This window comes from Oryctolagus cuniculus, chromosome 12 (assembly GCF_051225735.1).
Source record: "Oryctolagus cuniculus isolate XC-2025 breed Fujian yellow rabbit chromosome 12, ASM5122573v1, whole genome shotgun sequence".
NCBI classification, from domain to species: Eukaryota; Metazoa; Chordata; class Mammalia; order Lagomorpha; family Leporidae; genus Oryctolagus; species Oryctolagus cuniculus.
This window is the reverse complement of record NC_142878.1, coordinates 97,809,835-97,815,834: the sequence shown is the minus strand read 5'-3', so window position 1 is coordinate 97,815,834 and position 6,000 is coordinate 97,809,835. Positions and strand designations below refer to the sequence as shown.

The 6,000-nt window shown below is 51.1% G+C and overlaps 1 protein-coding gene across 11 annotated transcripts in view; it reads left to right on the top strand.

Annotated features, from left to right (window-relative positions):
- Positions 1-5,637: 5,637 nt before the first annotated feature.
- The window catches only part of LOC127482730 (monoacylglycerol lipase ABHD2), a 290,474-nt gene continuing 290,111 nt past the window's right edge, over positions 5,638-6,000 (top strand). For 3 of the 11 annotated variants that reach the window (XR_016218314.1, XR_016218315.1, XR_016218313.1), the window contains exon 1: positions 5,642-5,940. The gene's annotated coding sequence lies outside the window, so the exon portion shown is untranslated. Of the gene's footprint in view, positions 5,941-6,000 lie in introns of all 11 variants that reach the window. The other 8 variants (XR_016218325.1, XR_016218324.1, XR_016218321.1 and 5 more) reach the window with 6 other exon arrangements.

The following is a 6,000-nucleotide window of genomic DNA, read 5'->3' as shown; positions in this document are numbered from 1 at the left end:
GGGGCGTCTTCCGCTGCCTTCCCAGACCACAGCAGAGAGCTGCATCGGAAGTGAGTGGAGCAGCCGTACTCGAACCGGCGCCCATATGGGATGCCAGCACTGTGGCGGTGCTTTACCTGCTACCTCACAGTGCCGACACTCCCCCTGGAAGCCGTTTGTCATGGGATTCAGCTGTCTGCTAAGGCGCCTGGGAAAGCAGAGGGAGACAGCCCAAGGACTTGGGCCCCTGAACCCAGAATGGAGCGGTGGCTAAAGTCCCTGGCTTCTGTCCCAGTCCCGGCCTTTGTAGCCACCTCGGGAGTGAACCCCCAGATGGACGATCACTCAGAGAGAGAGAGAGAGAGGGAGAGAGAGAGAGTGCTGTTGATGCCCTCTGTACTGCTTCTCTCCCCAAGCGGCTGTAATGAACGGCCAGCTCAGGGCCAGGCAGGAGGCAGGAGGCAGGAAGCAGGAGGCAGGAGGTCCATTGAGGACTCCCATGAGGCAGGGAGGTGGGGTCCAGAGAACCTGGGCCATCAGCGTCTGTGTCCGTGGTCACAGCCTGGAGAGGCGGGACTGGAAGCGGCCCTGGGGCTTCAGACGCGGGATGCAGCAGTGTGCAGCTGCGTCTTAGGGTGCCATGGTGACATCCAGTGGGGAATGCGCCTGCGCCTGGCACTGTGACCCGGAAGTGCACCCGCACGCCTGGTCCCTACTGCCAGGCGGTGCTCTGCTGGGAGTGAGCGCCACGCGTCTGCTCCTGCCGCAGAGCCTGCACAAGCCGTGAGGAGAGGAGCCGTCCTCGTTGCTGCTGGTGGAGCCTCAGGGAGACCCAGCGGCCCCAGGGTCAGGCCAGGATGAGGAGAGGCTGCGTGTCCGAGGCTGCCGCGCCATTTCCCAGGCGCATTTCTCCTCTTCGGCCCCATCCGGAAACGACGGCCTTCGCGGACCTCTGTCCCACCAGCAGACCGGACCCCCCTTGGAGGTGAGTGACGCGCGGCTGTTGCGTTTTCCCGCTGGGGGTCTTGGCCGCCAGCCTGCCTGCGCCTCTTGGGTCGCGAAGGCGCGGGTGGAGTCGCGGTCGTGCTGTGCGTACCGTCTGGAAGGGTCCCCAGGGTGCGAGCAGCTGTGCGAGAGCAGAGGTGGCTCGGTCTCCTCCCGGAACGGCCCCGCATTCCCGTGTGTTTGCTTTTTGAGGGCCCAGCCGCCCTGCTCTAGACCTCAGAGACTGTTGATGGGAGGAACGAGAGCGAAAATGCGTGTCTGTGTCCTGGTCTAGGAGGACAGTTTCGGGTTCCTCGCGTTGGGTGTGATGTTAGCGCTCTGTGGGCTTTTCATGAAAGAGCCTGGTCAGGCCGAGGTGTACCTTGCGTTCCTAATGTGATGATTTGTGTTTTAGTATGGCAAACGGCATGGACGTTTTTGTGAACTGGGTTTTCTGTGTCTATCGGGATACTTTGTGGGCTTTCCCCATGTGTGTTCTGTTTTGTGATCTACTGATTTTGTATGGTAGCCACCCTTGCATTTCCGGAGTAACTGTCAGTGGTTGTGCTTCTGCTTGGCGTCTGGTAATGTTTTGTTGAGGCATGTGGCCCATTCCTGACGGGTATGTATGTGTGTGCCATTCTTTGTGATGTGCTTGTTTTGGATGTTGGGATAAGGCTGGTCTGATGGAATGAAATGGAAGGCTTTTCCTCTTCATCTCCTTGTTGGAAGGGTTTGCGAATCACGCATTTTAATTATCTTTTCCATGGGAGTTCTCACCGGTGGAGCCATCTGGTCCTGGACTTTTCTTCATTTTTTGTTTGTTTGTTTCAGTTTCTCTGCTACTACAGTCTTTTTTCAAATTAGAAGTGTCTTCAGAGATTCTTGGTTCACTGTATTCAGTTTTAGTGGTTTGTGTCTTTCTGAGACTCAGTCCACTCTATCTAGGTTGACCAAATCCTTGTGCCTTGGTTTTTCCATAGTGGTTTTGGAGTATTATTTTGGCAAGTTTGGTAGCGATGTCCTCTTTCTTTCTTTCTTTCTTTCTTTCTTTCTTTCTTTCTTTCTTTCTTTCTTTCTTTCTTTCTTTCTTTCTTTTTTTTGACAGGCAGAGTGGACAGTGAGAGAGAGAGAGAGAAAGGTCTTCCTTTGCCGTTGGTTCACCCTCCAATGGCCGCCGCGGCCGGCGCACCGCGCTGATCCGATGGCAGGAGCCAGGAGCCAGGTGCTTTTTCTGGTCTCCCATGAGGTGCAGGGCCCAAGCACTTGGGCCATCCTCCACTGCACTCCCTGGCCACAGCAGAGAGCTGGCCTGGAAGAGGAGCAACCGGTATAGAATCCGGCGCCCCGTCCGGGACTAGAACCCGGTGTGCCGGCGCCGCTAGGCGGAGGATTAGCCTAGTGAGCCGCGGCGCCGGCCCCTCTTTCATTTCTGTTGTCAAGCCACTTGAGTCTGTTCTCCTTTTTTCCCCTGCTTCCTGTGTATACACGTTTTGTCAGGTGACTGAGTTTTCAAGCACTGTAGTTTGGTCTCACTGAATGTCTGTTGTGATATTTTCTATGCCGTTGGATTCACTGCCATTTCAATCTTTTTTCCCCTTCCAGTTTCTTAAGATTTACTTTGCTGTTCTGGTGTTTTAAGGTAAAATTGGGTTTATGGGTCCGATGTCTGTATTCTGTAATATATACCTGTATAGTAGTGCAATTTCTCATGTGAAATTAGTCCTGTCAACCTGGAAAACTGTTTTGATGTACCCACTCCTAGGAACATACTGAAGGAAATGAAACCATTTTGTAGACAGAGAGGTTTTCACAGGCCTATGCTTACTGCAGTAGGGTGCACAGTAGCCAGGCTATGTAGGCTGTATATGCATGTATGGTGTACATAACCCATAATGTCTTTATTCTGTCTTGAGGTGATGGGCATTTTGGCTGATTGCATATCTTTGCTATTATGAATTGAGCTTAGTAAATATGGGGGCAGCAATAACTCTTTGTTCGTATGTTGTTTTCATTTCCCTTGGGTATATACACAGGGGTGGAATGGCTGGCTCCTATGGTACGTCTATATTCAGATTCTTTTTTATTTTATTTTTTTTTATTTTTTGACAGGCAGAGTGGACAGTGAGAGAGAGAGACAGAGAGAAAGGTCTTCCTTTTGCCATTGGTTCACCCTCCAATGGCCGCCGTGGCTGGCGCGCTGCGGCCAGCGCACCACGCTGATCCGATGGCAGGAGCCAGGTGCTTCTCCTGGTCTCCCATGGGGTGCAGGGTCCAAGGACTTGGGCCATCCTCCACTGCACTCCCTGGCTACAGCAGAGAGCTGGCCTGGAAGAGGGGCAGCCGGGACAGAATCTGGTGCCCCGACCGGGACTATAACCCGGTGTGCCGGTGCCGCAAGGCGGAGGATTAGCCTAGTGAGCCGCGGCACCGGCCTATATTCAGATTTCTTATTTATCTCCCTACTGTCTTCCACAGTGGCGATACCAGTTTACATTCCCACCAGCTGTGGATGTGGGTGCCTTTTCCCTCCATATCCTCAAGGCCGTTGTAGTATTGATTTGCATTTCCCTGATGGCTAGTGATCCTGAGCATTTCTGCATGTGTTTGTTGGCCATTTAGATTTCCTTTCTTGAAATATTTAGCCTGTTGAAGTCCCTTGCCCATTTCTTGAGTGGGTGGTTTGTTTTGCTGTTGTTGAGTTTCTTGAAAGTTTCCGGTAGTTTATCCTTTATCAGTTGCATACTTTGCAGATAATTTCTCCCATTCCATTAGTTGCCTCTTTAGTCTTGCAGGGCAGAAGCTTCTCAATTTGTTTTTTTGGTGTCCTCTTCTATCCCTTTCTTTAATCTGTTGTGATCCCCAGATATTGAACATCCTTGGTTTTATTTATCCAAGCGATTTTATTTTCTTTGTAGCTCTGTGAATGGGATTGGTCTTTGAAGTCCTTTCTCAGCCATGACATTGTTTGTGTATACAAATAGGCTGCTGATATTCTATCCTGCCACTTTACCACATTCTACTCTGAGTTTCAATAGTCTCTTAGTGGAGTCTTTTGGATCTCCTATATATAGAATCATGTCATCTGCAGATAGGGATAGTTGGACTTAACTCCCTTCCAATTTGTATCTACAATTGAGAAATGAGAGAAGAAGTACCAACATGATCACGTGCACGTAGAAAATGGCAACAGTGACCTCAGATGATACCTTTCTGTATTCAATCTTGCTTTGTGGAAGACATGATTTGGCCTACTTCTAACATAACCCATGTTTTAAATGCAGATCTGTGTTCCGTGGAGAACTCTGTAGATCACAGGTGTTTCAAGTCCTTTTGCAAGTGTGTACATAAGTGTCTGAAAAAATATATTACAAAGATTTCCTCATGCACAAGTCAGAGATAATACCATACAGAATGTTTGTAAGGATGAAGAGATGAATGGGTACCAAAATCTTTTCTAAGATGGAGTTAAACTCTTTTTCAAATTCTGTGTTAATAGGGTAGGTAATGCATATAATATCAAATTCTAAATAAAATTGTTGATGCCCTTGAGGTATTATTTTATTTATAGGCATGTTTTCCTTTTTGAAAAAATTGCCTTTTTAAAGATATTTTTATTTATTTGTAATTAGGATTTACAGAGAGAGAGAGAGAGAGAGAGAGAGGCCTGCCATCTGCTGGTCCACTCTGCAGTTGGCTACAATGGACAGAGCTTATCGGATCCTGAGGCAGGAGCCAGGGGCTTGGGGCCAGGAGCCTTGCTGGGGTCTCCTGAAAGGATACAGAGGCACAAGGTCTTGGGCCATCTTCTACTGCCTTCCGTGACCACACAGCTGCATTGAAACTGGAGCAGCTGGTTTTCAAACTGGCACCAACATTGGATGTCGGCACTGTTGGTGGTGGCTTTACCCGCTACCCCACAGCCCCGGCCCCTCCTGGAAGCCGTTCCCTGTGGGATACAGCTGTCTTCTAGCACACCTGGGAAAGCAGTGGGAGACAGCCCAAGGACTTAGGTCCCTGAACCTAGAATGAAGCATTGGATCAAAAGTCCCTGGCTTCTGCTTTGGCCTGTCCCAGTCTTGGCCTTTATAGCCACGGTGTGGGGGGGTGAATCCCCAGAAGAGTACCTGGGTCATCGACCGCTGCCTCACTTGGTCACAGTCTGGAGCCGCCAGGCTATAATTGGCCCTGGGGCGTTGGACGCTGAATGTGTTGATGTGGCATCATGCAAATGCGTCCCCTGGTGCCATGGCAGCCACCCATGTGGAGTGCACCTGCGTACAGTGCTGCAACCCAGAAGTGCACACACATGCACGGCACCTTCTTTTTTTATTTTTATTTTAATGTTATTTATTTATTTATTTATTTGACAGGCAGAGTGGACAGTGAGAGAGGGAGACAGAGAGAAGGGTCTTCCTTTTGCCGTTGGTTCACCCTCCAATGGCCGCCAGGGCCGGCGAGCTGCGGCTGGCGCACCACGCTGATCCGATGGCAGGAGCCAGGTGCTTCTCCTGGTCTCCCATGGGGTGCAGGGCCCAAGCACTTGGGCCATCCTCCACTGCACTCCCTGGCCACAGCAGAGAGCTGGCCTGGAAGAGGGGCAACCGGGACAGAATCCAGCGCCTCGACCAGGACTTGAGGCGCCGCAGGCAGAGGATTAGCCTATTGAGCGGCGGCGCCGGCCGCACCGAACCTTCTGACCTGAGGTGCTCAGGTGGAAATCTGCGGTGCGGCGACTCCTCCCTGAGAGCCTGTTCAAGCAATGAGGAGCTATCCTTGACCCTGCCGGCAGAGCCTGAGTGAGACTCAGAACCCCAGGGTCAGGCCTGGATCCGGAGATGCTGGGGCCCAAGTCTGGTGTATCAGTTACCTTGGGCTTCTGGAAATCTAGGCTCGGTCCTCTTTTTCGGCTCCTTCTGGAAGACTACATCTCTTACTGAGTTCCTGTTCCAGAAGAACAGAAACGCTCTCTCTGCGGTGAGTTTGCTGTGTTGGCCTTTCTGACATGTTGTAGGTGGGGACTTGGGTGGAGAGAGC